The sequence below is a fragment of the Charadrius vociferus genome, unplaced genomic scaffold (assembly GCF_000708025.1).
Source record: "Charadrius vociferus isolate BGI_N301 unplaced genomic scaffold, ASM70802v2 scaffold31, whole genome shotgun sequence".
In the NCBI taxonomy this organism is placed as follows: domain Eukaryota; kingdom Metazoa; phylum Chordata; class Aves; order Charadriiformes; family Charadriidae; genus Charadrius; species Charadrius vociferus.
The window spans coordinates 3,370,156-3,387,093 of record NW_009646966.1 but is presented as its reverse complement, the minus strand read 5'-3'; the positions used below and the strand labels follow the sequence as shown (position 1 = coordinate 3,387,093).

The window sequence follows — 16,938 nt, the reverse complement described above, 5'->3', positions numbered from 1 at the left end:
TTGAACACGCAATGTCTGTGTCTGCCTAGAAATCCCTCCTCTGGTTCAAGTCCTGCCTGCAGTAGAGCCACCCGCAGTCCCACACAACCCTTTCCCCCTGTTAGTCCCATAGCTCTCCCTTGCTGTTGCATCAGGATGGTTTTCGCCTGTAGGATTTAGTGTACCTGGTGGAGAACCGGCATCGTATCCTCCCTGTGGTAATTTGTATACAGTTCTCATGCTGTAGGGAACGCAAGCGCGTGTTCAGCCAGCCTCTGCTCTGGGGCAGTCGAAGAGGTGGTGAGACTGTTGCGTCAAGTCCTTTGTTTGAAGGGTTATACGGTAGTTAATAAAATGTATGTTTTGACAGTGTTTCCCTTTTTAGGTTTTATTTCTTCAGGGAGATTTAAATACTGCTCAAAGAGTAGGCTTGAAGCGTGGGAGGTTGCCCACCTGCCTTCAGGTATCGGAGAGCGGGCTCGTCTGCCTGCTGGGCTGGGGCTGCGTGACAGCCGCCTCTGGGGCGTGGGTGGCCGTTTCTGCTCCTAATGAGGTTTCTCTTCTCAGCTGTGGGGTGGAGATGCTACAGCCATTGTTTAAATAGGAAAGCTAGCTTCCTAACCTGAAATTACGTGGTGTGAACGCTCTTCCCCTGTAATTTCATATAAGGAGAATGAGAAAATGTAGGGCAAAAGAGAAGAGGCATGAGGACTTCGACAGGGATGACTGGTGGAGGATTGCAGTCAATGCAAGTAATGCAGGTGGAAGCAACTGAGGGAAGACAGTAGCAGAAGGAAAGCAAAGTGGTTTTCACGAGGGTCTCTCTTTCTCTGGTCCCGCCACTCTAACATCCAAAAACATCTCAGCAGTCTTAGGTGCAACTTCAGCTGTCAAAAACAGTTGCAACTCAGCTGGTCTTTCAAAACTCCTAGTTGAGTTGGATACTCAGTTGTTTTTAAACACCATGGTTAAACAGCCAGGGTAATTAATACCTTCCAAAGGGACTGATATTTTGACTAAAGGTGAGGGGAATCATCTGTCTGTGAACTCAGTAATTTTGCTCAATGCTGCGGTGTTTTGTCTTGGTTTAGATTTTGGATGGTGTTGACTGTATTATGTATTATGTATTATGTATCACTTGTTCCTCTAAATCCTTTTTACACAAGGGTTTGGATAAACCCATCATCATCTCCCTGTTATCATTGTCAGTATTTTTTAGGACTCAGGCGCTGTGTTGACTTGCGAATGTAGTCCCTGCCACAGCATGGCCTCTAAGGTTCACTCTGTGCTATAAAAAGCATTTTCCCTGGTACTCCATGCGTGCTGTAGCCCACACCACTACAGTCTCTGAAGCAGATAATGCAACTGATAGAGTGTTGTGTAAGACTTCGGTAAGCAGTCCAGAAAAAGCAATTCTTTTAATGGAGATAGGTCTTCCCAGTGGGAGCCTGGAGCTCTGGAGGCACTGCTTGGGTTGCTCTTGCAGATGCCGTGCAGCTGGCATGGTCAGGAGGAGCTTCTCCTTTCCCTCCCTCCACTCTGGCAGTCCTTTCGGTCCACCTTTGCGGGGCTGCAGCTGCATGCCTTACCCTCCCAGCACCGATCTGAGCCGCAGGACTAACCTGGATAAAAAGTAACCTGGCCAAAAAATGAGTTAGTTATTACAGACGCTTAGAGATCAGTTTACCTGGCATGAAGAAGCAAATTCCTGATCTCTCGGGCTTTTGGATGGTTCTTAACATCCAGAGCACAACTGCAGAAATCAGGTGGTGTTTCTGCTCTATCTGCCGGAAACACGCAGGATCAGATGCTGCAGATATTAAAATCACAGTCCCTTTTCAGGAAATCTGACTCGGTATCATTCCAGGCCACCGAATGCTATTTAAAGCACAAGCAGACAGGAAAGAAAAAAACCCAAAATGTTACAGAAATGAAGGAAAATATCCTGAGTTAGAAGCAAAGCTAGCAAACTTCAAGCTTGTTCCCATGAAAGTAAAACAGTGATTTTGAAAGCTGTGCTAGAATTCATTCCCTCAAGACGTTTCTGTGGATTTCTTTCTGTAGATGCTTTCTCCCTAGTAAGATCCTTCCATAGGTTTACATTTTTATGTTAAGTCCCCAAAAGGTAGAAGAGATGTTAATATAACTGAAGGTGTTAAGGTAATGCCTCTGTAGAATTTTCTTCTATCTAACCAAGCCCCTTCTGCCTCAGAAGAAGGATGTGGCTTTAATTGTTTTCTTTTTAGCCTTTCCATGAGACCTATAGATTAAACAAAACTGTTAGGGAAGTTTTGAGTGTATCTGTTATATTTACATGGAGAGTCCTGTTTTATTTTGCTTTTCTGCAATAACTTCCACTTTTCACAAACATCAGAGCAGAAGCCAAATACAGGATGTACAGGAAGCATAAGAAAATAGTTTCTTTTTGCTAGAGACATGATTGCCATTAGTAATCTGTCACAATATTTTCCCAGTTGCTTTTGCAATGAAGTTTGACTAATCAGTAAGATGCTTAAACTTCATAATGTGAAGTTTCGGTGTATTGTATGGCAATTAGCTTGTAAAAAATGCCTTTCAAGAACAGCAGCAGAGGTCATGGCACATTCCTTTTCTGTGTTAAGGAAGAACAATCAAATACGTGTGAAATTCGTTTAATCATTTCAAATTAGGAAAAAAGAACTCTGTCTGCTTGGGAAAATACAGAGCTCGTGCATAGCCAAAGCCAGATATATAACATCTGGAAGGTACATTGTATGGGAATGAAACTTCCCAAAATGGCTAAATCTATTTTGTACTGGAAATTGATTTTCTAAATTAGCTTTCAAGTGTGCCATTGTTATCACAGCGACATAACGAGAGGTATGAGATTTGCCTGCACTGAAGTACACACAGCTCAGAATTGTAATTAATTTAGGCATGGACTTAAGCAGCACCCGAAACTGGTATGTTAATTAAAATATTTGAAAAATAAAGGCCATTTTGGTGACTGTTCTTGTGGTTTCGCTTCTGAGTATCTACAGTGCTAATGTGATTGCTGTAATCTAGCGACAGCTGTCACAAAGAATTAATTATTATTTGTCTTTATTCAGTTTTTATAGTGTGTAAGTTGCTTGTTAGAATAATTAGTCCTGTTTAGAGATGCCATTTGCCTTCCTGCCAGAGGTTTAGTGGCATATTTTGTTTTGGCAATAATATCTCAGTCTTTCACTTTCTGCATCTAAGTTTATACCTGATGGCTTGGTTTTCTTATTGTCAACTTAACTAGAAGTACAGTTCATTGTTAAAGATTTTGGGGTGTCTCTGCTGCTTTGCTTCCTTTTGTTGTGTGTTATACTTCCTTGTGCTTTTTTTATCTACCTTAAAAGACCAGTTACATCCCTTATCCTTCTCTGGCGTGTATTTCTGGTTTTGTGATTTTTTTTAATGGCTGACAATAGAAGGAAAGAAAATGTGGGGCGTGTAGCCTCAGCCAGCTGACCCTCCAGCAGTTTTGCAGCACTTATAGTAACGCAAACGTGGGCTGCTTCTAGACATTTTAACATGTCTGTCAGCCTGGTTGGTGGGATGTTTACTGCCTGCCTATACTGGCTATAAACAACAAAGATTTATGGAAGAAGAGTAGGTAAGGGAAATGGTGACTAGAGCTAGGGCATTTCTCAGCTACTGCAGGATTATTATGTTCATGAGAGTCATCAGACTTTGATAAGCTGGAGCACTCTGCTGAGATACTGAACTGCTGATGGAAAATTAGAGCCAGTAAAGCAATGTTGATGGAACAAAAATAGCCCTTTTCCTGAGTTAAGGTATTACTGTTTGTGGAATGCCCTTCATGGTGGTATCGTTGGCTCACTGGAGTGGAGAAGGTGGTCAGGGTTACCACCTTCATACGGGCTTTTGTTAAGGCAGACACCTGCAAAATCTTTTTATTTCAAACTTATGCTTTGTTGCTGCTGGTAAGATTGAACAACACATTTATGCAGACCTTTGATTTAAAACCAGTTGCTAGCCATTGGCAAGTCTGGCCAATATTCGAGGAACTGTAGCCCAAGTCCATCCGTATGATGGCAGCAGCAGTGCAGCATCCAGGCACATCTCCCTAACAGTATCCCTGCAGGGGTGACACTCTCCCTGGTCATCTTCCATTACACCAAATGTCACTAGTAGAAGATTGCTAAAACACAGCATCTGATCTGTTGCTTCAGGGTGGAGCAAAGCATTAAAAGAGAAAAGGCGGTGAGAAACTGGACTGTGGGAAAGGGATGGGAGACGACAGAGCATAAAGTGAAACAATGGGAAGACTGCAGTTGTCTTGCTGAAATTGTTATTATTCTGCATAATTGTGGTCCTTCTTACACTGTACCGAGAAACTGGCAGGATCCTCACAGTCTGTGATGTGATTTCTCGTTTACTGGACACCGCTCTTTGATTGTTTTAATATTAAGTGAAATTCTCAGTGAAGCACAGTTCATGTATATGGCAAGAAAATACTGTTTGCAAGGTTAAGTGGTTCAATACGTGAGAGAGGATTGCTTTTAACGGTATATTTTTTTAAATAGCAAATTATATTCATTACATCTCTGAGATGTATTATCTATTACTAGGCTTGAAGAGGAATCAACGGACTTCCTTTACTTCTCAATGCTCAAGGGAGAAAAACATTCTAAAGTCGGGATCTAATTTAGAATAAACAGATTAAAAACAACAAGCAGAAATTAAGCAACCTTTCCCTTACTGGGAAGTCTCCCATTGACTTGGAAGGGAAGCTGAATTGAATTCTTATAGGGGGAGAAAATGTACTTTACAGGTGTTTTGTCTGTCTCAGTCTTCCCAAATTCTCTTTCATAATGAGTTTTTCTGTCTCCTGCTGCCAGCAGCCCTTCTCCTTCCGCAGCCTCCCTGCCCAGGAGGGTGAGCACTCTGCTCCCTCGGCAGTTTGTTAGGATAGGCTTCCTCCTACGTGAAAGAACGGGTAATGCATATGGGAAATGTTCAGTAAAGTTTTGCTATTGTTTTATGTATGTGTTGTATAAAGTAAAAGCAATGCCCTTATTTTTGTTGCTCATTCCTCTAGTTATTTTGGAAGTTATAACTGGCTGTTGTCTTGGATTTGATTGTGATGTGAATTACCCATTTAAATTACTTTGACTGCTGTTTACTTCCGGACTTTGAGTGTTAATTCTTATGTGCAGAGCTCGCTATTGTCCCTTAAGAAGAGGAAATGAGAGCATGCAGGCTCTTCTTTGCATTCCAGATGTGCAAACAATCCTAGAAGAGCTTGTGGTCAGCCTGACGCGGCAGCGGAGCACCTCTGCGCTCCCTTTGCTCTGCCAGGAAGGATCCTTGCATTTGGACAAAACATCTTAAAAGTCCATATTAATCGTTTTTCACTTTTTGTTCCAAATAGCAACTGCTTTTTTCTTGTCATGGCACAAGCTCTGTAAGTGGGTCTAGCAAGATTGCCACAGAAATGATGACGAAATACAAACCTCTGATACGAGTTTTACAATGTTAGGTTTGCAGTTTTGCTTTCACATTCATTTACATATTTGTTGGTGCTATGATAGCTCCTTTTATTTTGTCATATGTGGTTCAGTTGCAAATCAGCTAGAGGTTTTATTTCTGTCCATACTTAATTATGACTGTATTCATTTTAGATGAATTCATCATTTAGATGGTAACTCCTGTTGTAAGTATGGAGCCAAGACTTCAGCATGGTTGTGCTGATGTCAGTCAGTGGTGTTCTGCCAGGATGATGTACATGGTATCTGTTTCATTGTCTTTAATGAGAACTATAGGAAAGATTTGTAGAATCATAGAATGGTTTAGGTTGGAAAGGACCTTGAAGATCATCGAGTTCCAACCCCCCTGCCATGGGCAGGGACACCTCCCACTAGACCAGGTTGCCCAAGGCCACGTCCAGCCTGGCCTTGAACACCCCCAGGGATGGGGCCTCAACAACCTCTCTGGGCAACCTGTTCCAGTGCCTTACCATCCTTAAAGTGAAAAACTTCTTCCTAATGTTTAATCTAAACCTACCCTCTTCCAGTTTATAGACATTCCCCCTCGTCCTATCACTATATTACCTAGTAAAAAGTCCTTCCCCAGCTCTCCTGCAGGCCCCCTTTAGGTACTGGAAGGCTGCAATAAGATCTCCCCGGAGCCTTTTCTTCTCCAGGCTGAACAACCCCAACTCTCTCAGCCTCTCCTCATAGGAGGGGTGCTCCAGCCCTCGGATCATCCTTGTGGCTCTCCTCTGGACACGCTCCAGCAGGTCCATGTCTTTCTTATGTTGAGGACTCCAGAGTGGGATGCAGTACTCCAGGTGGGGTCTCATGAGAATGGAGTAGAGGGCAGAATCACCTCCCTTGACCTGCTGGCCACAGTTCTTTTGATGCAGCCCAGGATATGGTTGGCCTTCTGGGCTACGATTGCACATTGCTGGCTCGTGCTGAGCTTCTGGTCAATCAGCACCCCCAGGTCCTTCTCCTCAGGGCTGCTGTCCAGCCATTCCCCACTGAGCCTGTATTAGTGCTTGGGATTGCCCCAACCCAGATGTAGAACCCTGCACTTGGCCTTGTTGAACTGTGTGAGGTTGGCTTGGACCCACCTCTCCAGCCTGTCCAGGTCCCTCTGGATGGCATCCTTCCCCTCCAGCGTGTCTACCTCGCCAAACATCTTGGTATCATCAGCAAACTTGCTGAGGGTGCACTCGACCCCACTGTCCATGTCTGCGACAAAAATGTTGAATAGATTAATGGAATAAAAACCCAGATGGCATTCCAAGATGACAGTCCATTAAATTGGAAGCCACCAGTTTACAGTAATATGGGGGTTTTTTTGGTGTTGTTACCTTTCGATCTTTCAAGACTGGATACTGTACTGTTTCATATAAAACAAGAGTCCCAGGCTTCTCAAAATGTTATTTCTTGAAGCAAAATCAGAGTAGCAATATTACAGGTACAGGAAGGGAAAAAAAAATTAATCCTGCTGCAAGCTACCATTTTCAGGTGTTAAAGCATCGCTGGGAAAATACAGCCTTAGGATGACATTTCTCAAGCTTGTTCTAATACTAGTGAACATTTATTTGGGTTTGAATTTAGAGTAAATGAATTTAACATCATAAGAACATCAGGGAAGTTCCAAATAGTGTAACTTTCTTGAACTATTTAAATATACATATAACAATTCAGATTTCAAAGAGTGTAGGCACTTTAGTCCGCTTGCAATGAGGGATAGTTATCTACAGCCTCTAAATTCTGTTTCAGACTTGTTTTCATAACAATATGAACATAAGAATACATAAAAATTACATACTTGCATAAATGAAAAATTATTACATTTGCTTCCTCCAGTAGGTTTTATATGATATTTTAAAATGTCATTTAAGAAGTTTTGCAAATAAATCACTGATAAACATAAAAACAACAAAGCATTTCTGTGTTACTTTTAACAGTTACTATCTCACATTTATACGAGAAACAACTCTTTCCAAAAAGCAACATGATGAACACTGTATAAGTATGCCCTTGCTTGGTTTCTTGCAGATTACCTGTGGTTAGGTTATGTTCATGTAACACAACAAGATATTTACATACTTGTCTGCAGCAGAGAATTCTGTAGTATTTTTCTCATGGTACCTAAGAAGTTTGCTAAAGGTATACTTGAAAAACAGAATTATCTGATTCTGGAGTGGGAGAAAGTGAGAAGGACTAAGATCATCATCAGATTCCTCTTGTTCTGTTACTGGGAGTTTACTTTTATGGTTTGTCTATTTTAATTCTATTATTTTATTCTATTTTATTCTATTCTATTATTTTTATTTTATTCTATTTTATTCTATTATATTATTTTATTTTATTCTATTCTATTATTTTATTCTATTCTATTCTATTATTTTATTCTATTATAATAGAATTGTGTTTGCTCAAGAATTTATTTTCAGTTGCGATTCCGAGTAAGATTTTTGATGTAAGCTTGCTTTTCTTCTCTCGGGCAAGTTTCTGAAGCCCTTCTCCACTATCCTCCAGGCAGCACTGGACTGGCACTCAGCACAGACTTGTGTGAAGGAGAGAGAGTTCAAAGAACAGCTATTAATCTGTCTAATGAATAAAATCCTTTGTAAGCACCATAACATTTTGAAACGGAGTGAGTTCCTGCATACTCAACAGATCTGATTACCATGTGACAATTACAGTAGACTATTGTAGAGGGTGAAAAGGCTTTAGAGACATCGAAGTATATAATAATGTACTGGAAGTCGGCTTTAGTTTATTGGTAATATTCAGTTCAAGGTTAGGTTTTATGGCACCTCTTCCTTCTGTATATGTTCAGCTCTTGTTTTATCTTACAGTGCTAGCTTTTATGAAAGTTAATTGTATTTGATTTGAGTTTTTGTCTGACCCATCCCTTTTTATTAGAACAAGTCTTAAGTACACTTCTGGTATCTCTTTTTTTCCTTCAAGTGACTGTAGCCTGTTTGATGTCTGTAGGAGCATTTCTCTGCAAAGCTATATTTACCCTATGAAACTGAGCATATAGGTGCCAGCATTGGCATGCAGTCATCCATACTGTTAAATTGCTAGGGTTAGTTACATACTAATATAGATACAGCCTGAAATCTCAGCCCAGCTCTAGCGTGAGCGTGGCAATCAACAGTGGCATCTCAGGCCACCAGCCTACGTTTGGAGTGTTTTTGGAGAGCTGAGAGGTAGCGAAAGGGGAATGGGCTCCGTGCGTCTGGCACAGAAAGGGGTATGGATAGAGAAGGATACAAAGGAAGCCTTTTGAGAGTTGTCTTAAAGAAGGGGAGTTCATCTATCAACTCCTGAGGTGAAAATGAACTGATGCTGTTCTTAATCCAAAGATCCTTTGTCCCATCGCTGAGTGCGTCTACATCCTTTCCCAGCAGTCTTGTGTTTAGACAGGAGAGGGACCTCAGGAATCTCTTCCCCTCTCTGCCTTCTGTCTCCCAGCCTTGCCTCAAGCTGGTCATGGTGTAGGAATGCAGCACCGGCCACGCTGGCTGCAACTGCAGCCTTGGTTGAAACAGCAAACCTGCACTTGCTGCAAGTGAGGCAGCCACAAATGATCCAGATTTTAGAGTAAGAGTTTTTAAAAACAGAGGTAGTCTCATTTACTGCTGTCACACCCTTTTGTTCGAGGCTGGGGTGTTCTGGTGGTTCTTCAGGAGATCTGGCACTCGCAGTCAGCATTCGAACCGTGAGGGTACAAATCACTGTGAGGTCTGTTGCTGAGACCAGTCATAACCGTGGCACAGCGGGCAGCTCATTGCGGGGTTGCAGATCTGCTTCTATTCTTCTGTTATTACTTTGGCAAGACGGGAATACCATCATAAGTATAGGGAATTTTGAATAAAATATGAAATTTCCACTTTGAATAAAATATGAAATTTCCATCTTTAATTACAGCCCAAGGGCTTCCACTGCACTCTGGTTTAGTGATGCGTCTGGGACAGGCGGTCACAAGCTCCAGAGTAGCAGTTGTAATTAACTGCATTCTAGGGGGTTTATGTTGCTTAGTGTCTGCCTAGGACAGTAGATACTTCTTTCCAAAATGAAAGAGGTTTGGTTTATTCTTCTGAAATTAACTTTAGGCAGACAATAAACTTTTGACTTGCTCCTTCTTTGTACAGGAAGTTATTTGAAATAGCTACTTTTTATAGCTTGGCAAAAATAACTAGGAACACTGTAAATGGGAGAATTGACAGATGCAATGTGAGGACCTGTTTTTTTAAGAGCCTCATGCTTTGTGTTCTCTCCATGCATCTTGAGAGGAGTTGCTTCTGCAGGTGCTGCATGAGGGGAGGTTTTGCTCAGAAAAGTGGCGGGTGAACAGCTGTAATGATGCACGGAGCAGAAGCTCCGTGCTAAGGGGCTCGGGGGACCTGCGTGGGAGTGGGTATGAGCACTTCACCAGTGTGCAGTGACTTTTCCTAATGAAATATATGCAAATGTTGGATGGGTTGAAAAGGTTGCCTTTGGGCTTTTCTAGATGTTTTAAGCAGAGAGGTCTGACTACAAGATGCAAGTATCTATCAGGGGCAATGTTTACATTACCGATATGAGATTCTCAATCTGTTTTTAAAAACGGCGTACGGTGTTTTATTCTGTCTCTTGATTCAATGTCCAATTTGATTTTATAGTTTTCACTTTCCTTTCTACTTCTCAGGGAAAATGCCCCTCATTGTTTATCCTTCTATCCACTGTGAATACCTTACTCAGTCTGCATAGGGTATTGCTAATATTTTGCTTTCTTGTGAACCATTTTCTGAATAAACCAGTGAAACAGATTAAAGCTCATGTTTTGCTTCTGGGCTTCTGGGAGAAAGTGCATCAATGACGATGCAAAATAAATGTGTTTGGAAACAGCTTAAAATTTTATGTGAAACACTTGACCCACCGGTGTCTCTGACGTCAGGCTGGGATGGTAGTAGCCAACTGTGATGACATTTGAAAAGGCGCAGTGTTTCTGTGAGCAGTGATAATGTAAAATGCAGATTAAGAGAGTACAGAAGAGTAAGAAAGAATACCACCATCACCCACAACCTCATGTATCCCTGCTGTTCCAAACAGCCAGGGGGAAGAGAGGAGTGAGAGAATACCTTCACTGTGTAATTAAGAGTAACAGTGTCCTGAATTCTCATCTTTTGTCCTCTCTATATGTAAAGACCAAGACCAAATGTGAGAAACGCCTTCTTTCCATTTGTTGGCAAAAGTAGATCTATAGCTTGGATAACTTCTTACTTGAAATTGTCACAAAGAAATAGTGGTAATTAATTATAAGCAATGTAACGCTGCACTGTGTTTAAGAAAGGAAGGCAAAGCAGACAATCAATACCTTTAGTCACTTACTGTCATTGAGCTTTCAATCCTAGTATTCTCGCAATCTAGTCATCTGCTAACGTTTAGAATACCTCCCAAAGAGATTATCCACTTCTTTCTGTTTTTAGCTGGATTACAGATCATTAGCAATCTTTAGATTCCTGTGTATAAGGAAGTGCAATGAGAACTGCATACAGACACGATATTTAATACTGCACTTGTGGGGAGAACTAAATTGCTAAGCCACTTAGGTACTCAACAGGTTGGGGGAGACTAGGTTAAGCCTTTCCTGATATATCATAGCCTTTCACTGAACATATAGGGTTCACTTCGGACTAAAGATAGGCTTCTGTTTATTATGTCTCTGATTAGATCACAGTAACCTACAGGATAGAAATACAAATTTTTCTAGTGCTAATCTGATCAGTCTGCTGATTTGGACAGTATGCCGTCTGTAATGGTGAATGTTATTGGTGAAGCCCTAAAGTGTTTTGTTGTTTGTTTGATTTTTAATACAAGATTCTTCCCTTCCCTTTTTTTTTTCATTTTTTGGGTTACATTACACTACTCTAAAATTAGTACATTTTCATTCCAGCAATATCTATGCAAAAATTAAAAACATAGTCCAAATACTGCTTTCTTAAATAGGTTTTCCAGCAGAAAGAACAGTACCAAAGCAAAATTCATGGAAGATTGTCTTTTTATCAGTAGTCCCAGTTCTGTCACCTTGAACTTAGAGATGGGGAGCTGAATTTTTATACAGGATTCATATGTTTAAGAAATAAATCATAAAATCTTTTTTAAGACAGAGTTTAGGTTTCCTGATGCATGATGTTGAAGAGTTGTGCTTGACTCTTGTATTTCAGGAACTACTTGTGTCTTAGAGCATGCTGTTTAAAAACAGCTAAGGTATAACATTACTGTGGTTAGGCATCCATTATTATATTACATTAAAAATATAGTTTCACAGTAAAGGATTGTCCAAGAGAGCTCACAGGTGGAAAACTGGGTCAAATAGAAAACCCCTATGCTAGTTGACAAGTTGTACTCATGATAGCATTAAATGTTAGTGGCTTTAGGACGTCCTCTTTATCATTGAATATAACGCAAGAACTGTGCATTGTAGTTGGCACACAGTAACAGGAAGAGAAAATAAGACACATGGAATAGTATGAAGTTTCTTAGAGGAGAAGTAATAACGACATTTACTTTCATGAGAAATTGTTGGGGAGAATTATGCCACACTGTGCAGACCATGCCACTTTTCCCTTCCTTTTAGCCTTTCAGAAACACTTAAACTTTCTAACTGGAAAAGGACTTCCAGTGTTGAAAGGTACAGAACTGGTTTTCCAGTTGCACCGGTACAGTATTTACAGTCTGGTTGCCTTGTTTCCCTCACAATTAAGGTACATGTATATCTAAATCTGTCTGGTTGCTTGCAAACCAGAGAAGGCCAGCACTAGGGGGCTGGAAATGAACAAGTTAGACAGTACGCACCATTGCAGAGCAGGGGCCAAAATGACACGTATTTTGAGGAAGCAGGGCAGAGAATCGAGCTCTGCCTTGGACTTCAGCCTGATTTCAGAAGCAGGAAAGAAGTTGTAGGGACAGGCCATGGAGAGGCATTACAGGAGGTAGGGACTGGTAAAGAAAAATTGCAAAATGTGACACTTGACTCTTACGAAACACTTCAGGAAAAGGTTTTAAATTTCTCATTTGGGCATTCATTTCAATCTTGACCAGCAGTGTGCGGCTAAATGCTGATTAACTGATGCATTGATACAGAATTCTCCTGTGCCCATCCAGAGAAGCACAGAATAGTATCACCGAGCAGTTGAGCTGGAAAGGGACATGAGGACATCCTTTTATCCAGCCCCTGGCTCAGAGCAGGGGGAGGTGGGGGCAGACCAGTTTGCTCAGGGCTCTGCCCATTCCAGTTTTACATCTCCCCGTAGCCAGGGAGACTCCGCAGTCTTCTTTCTTGACACCCTGTTCCTAAGTTTGAGCATCCTCATGGGGAGAAATTTTTCTTTACTTCTAACACAAATTTCCCACATGCAGGCTCATGTCTGTTGTTGCCTCTCGTCCTTTCCCTTGGGAGCTCCGATCCCTCTTTAATCCCTCCTGTAAGGCAGCTGAAGACAGTGGCGAGGTCCGCCCTCGCCTGCTGTCAGCCATCGTGTGGTTCAGACATAATCCCAGGCGTAGGAGGGATGGGGTGCTGGGTGACACCAGCCAAGGTCCTTTCGGTACGTTGTTGGCCTCTGACCTGCTGGGAGTGCACCTTGCTGGTTGGGAGGTGTCATTCTTTTCCATCTTGGAATCTCTGTGGACATTCTGGGAAGCTCTTCACATGATCTCTTTCTAAGTAAAAAAAGAAAACAAACAAACAAAACCCACAACCCAGAAAATCCACTGAGGAGCAGTATAGCATCTTTTATTTTCGATACATTACTGAATTTTCCTTCATTTTCAAAGTTAGTTATACTTTATATATGGCATATTTAAATATTTATTAAGAAGACATCTAATATATTAATAGTAAATATCAATATTCAAATATTAAATATTTATACATAGTACATAAATATATAACATCTAAATCAAAGCACAAAAAATAAACATAGATATAAAATATTGAACTATTTTAGATATTAATAGAATAAACCTATATTGTATTTACATAGGTTCAGTATGCATTTTATTACAAAACTTCATTGTTGAGGGGGAAGGTTATCTTTTAAATATAGCATGTTGAGTGTCATTTTCCTTCTTCCTCTTAATAAATGCGCTACCTTATGGATTATAATGTGAGAAAGCTGACATAAAATCACAGTCAAAAATTGGTTATGAATGCCATGAAACAGTTAAACAGTTCACCATAGGATCCTCCCCGGTGAGTAAAGGTGATCTGGCATTTTTAACATACCAAATAAATCAATCAGTGCATTAGGAAATAATAGGATTAGCTAATAATGCCTTAGAAAAGGATGCAGATAGTCCAACTTCAACATAACCCTGCACCCCTCTTTTCTTCAATAAAAATGTGGTGGGGGAGGTTTATCCAATGTTTTTCCCTAGAGAAGTGTGTTGAGGGATGGATACTAGAGCTCTAAATTGTTTTCCTACATGAAGGCTAAATAAATCTCCTATCCATAACAGGAAATGTTGAGGTTATTTTTCTATAATGTATAAATGTGCAGTTATGTCTTGAAAAAAAATGTTTTCCTTAAAAGTTAGTAGAGAAACAATGGAGTGGTATTACACTGGAAATACATTTTGAAGAATGCGTATGTAATAGAGATCATCTCCGTATTCAGTTTGCTGTGCAGATACACGATGCTTTTTAACTAAAGGATTGCCTCACCCACTAGGCTGTGGTGTGTTCTCTTTAAGTTCTTGCATAAGGAGTGGGAGTGCGGGGCTCAGAACAAGAGGGTGGTTTGCTGGTCAGCATTTAAGCTTTCGTTGTCCGAGCGACAGTTGGGAATTAGCTTTTGCTTATGACTGTGAGAGTACTATTGTTTAAATAGTTGAGAAATGAAGTTTGTTTCATCTGTAATACATAAATACATATATAATATATATAAAATATACAAGCACAATGGCTTAAATTATGATCTTGTGAAACGGCTTTGCATTTTGTTGTTTTTTAAGAACCAGTGCTGTTCACATTTAAGTCATTCTTTGGTTGGTTTCAGAAGTCGGCATTACAGAATTTAGCCATGCAGGTTTTTTTCAGCCACATGCAGTATTCGCACACAGGAGAGTAAGTAAAAGCATAATAACAAAGTAGAGGAATATGTGATTAAAATGTAAATCCAATTCTCAGGGTGCTGTATGCAGATATTTAATTAAGAGATTATCTGGATAACTGAAGAAAAGAAATAGCATCTGTTCTAAAGTGCATAAAATGAATATTAACTTGTGCTTCTTAAATGTTTAAGAAAGAAGAGTTTAAAAAAAAAGAAAAATAGAAAAGGCAAGGAAATATTCTTGTGTCAGACTCTAGATGAGGAAATCCCATGGTTCTTTATTAAAGAGTAACTTTTCCCGCTTATTTATTGACGAGGAGAATGAACAGTGGCATGGCCTTCTTTAATTGCTGTTTGTGTTAAAAATATAGAAAATAATTCTGAATTAGAAATCGCTAATAGTTTCAGGAGTATGTTATTTGTCGTGGTCCCTTTGTGTGTTGGGGTCAGGTAGCAAGAGAGAGCAAAAAGTAGCTTGTTAAGATCTTTGTACCGCTGCTGTTTGTGTATCAACGTTCTTGCCTTCCCTGAGCATCAGTTGCCTATTACCTTTTCTTTGCATTTCATATATTAGCGGCTGGGAAGTTCATGAGCCAGCAAAGCCTGATTATACTTCAGGGGAGACATTCCCTAAAAAGAGAGAACTACGCCTTACCTGGGACCCTTTGGAGTAGTTTTGATGTCTTAATGGGTGATGAACCTTTGGAAGAGCCTCAGAATTTTCCAGTTCAGTCTGTACCTGTGATTCCTGAATAGGAACAAATTTTTATGCTAGAGTAGTTGGTATTTTCAGCCACTGGATATTGGCCTGATATTGATTGTGTTGAAATGAATTGGGGATGTCTCTGTGACTTGTTTGGAAAGCAGCTCTGAGTGCTTTTAAACTTGCCATGATGTTAATGGGTTTTCAGGGGATGGAGCTTGTTTCAGTGTGCTTGCATTAGTGCAAGAGCAGTTTGGATGTGGAAAAAAATGATAGTCTGAATGTATCTTTACACTCTCATTACTATATGAAGACTAGTTTTCTGTATTTTACTCAGCTGTTGAGAGCCCGAGGGGCTGTAAATAGCAGTGATTCAGCGATGTCCAGTCAAATATCTGATTCTCATTTAAATTTCACATGTACAAAGAAGAGGTGGGCCTGGGATTGCCCTGGTGGAAAATCCCTATGGGCTGAACAGGATTTTTTTTTAACCAGTGGCTCGGTAGTATCCCATCTCCCCAGTCCATTGTTTCTTCTCCATTCGCTTTGTTTCCTTAACAAAGGTTTGTCTAGGGTAGCTGATGAAAAGTCTCATTCATTTTGTTTCCAAGTTTTTTGTACTTTTTGCACAGTAATCAAAATGAATGGAGAAACAGCAAAAAGGCAACAAATGGAGATTTCAGATCCATGAATTCTTGCCTGTTTTATCCATTTCTACTACCCTGTGTTCGTCCATCTTCATACCAATCAGGGCTCTGGTGAGACCCTCTGGAGGTCACCCTGGCCCCCTCCAGCTAAGCCTGGAGCTCTTTGATAACCGCCAGTTTGTCAGCTTTCTCTCAGCAGAGGTATATTAATTCCAGGTACCTATAAACGTTTCAACTTAAATATGCACCACTGACAATTTGCTTTTAATTTAAATTTGGATTTTGGCTGTTTCTGCTAATTAATTCTTTTGCCTCGTACTTCTAATGGTCTCTCCTTCCTGGACACCTCACCTACACCCTGCATTTTCAAGCTGCCTACATTTCTTTAGAGGGATTTGGAGAAACAGGTGAAAACTTCTGTAGCAGGGGTGCCTGGCATTAATTTTGTTTTTATCAAAGATGAATATGTCAGCTATATTCTTATATATGACAGTATTCTTATATGACAATAGTACATTCTTTCTAAGGCTTTCTGATATCCTTTTACATATTTCAGTACTTACGGTCATGACCTTGCAGGGGAAAGAAGGTTGCCAAGCTCTTGATTATATCAAGGGCGATCAGATTTGAAATAATGTTTTTTCTTTTTTTTCTGAAAATAATTTTTTTGTCAAAAGAAAGGAATCTTTTAAAACATCTGTGTTTAAAAGAGATGCCTTCATTTTTCAGAGCCAAAGCTGTTAATTTTTCTACTAGACTGTGTTTGACCAGCAGCCACATCATAGGCATTAAAAAGTCATGTTCTTATGAAGGAATACTGGTGTATTTTTCCTTCGTGGGAGAATATGCCATCACACTTCATCTACTTTTACTTAAATTCACAGCAGAACTAGCAAGCAGATACGATAGAGAAAAATTAGGTAGTTTTGGTATGCGTGTCCATCAGCCTGCCTGCCTGGTTAGCTTTCTGTGCAGCACAGGGGTTATTGAGCCCATCGCATTACTGCTGAGAT

The 16,938-nt window shown here is 40.3% G+C and overlaps 1 protein-coding gene across 3 annotated transcripts in view; it reads left to right on the top strand.

Moving 5' to 3' along the window:
• Positions 1-16,938, top strand: part of PPP1R9A (protein phosphatase 1, regulatory subunit 9A) — a 142,430-nt gene that overhangs the window by 40,465 nt on the left and 85,027 nt on the right. The window lies entirely within an intron of this gene.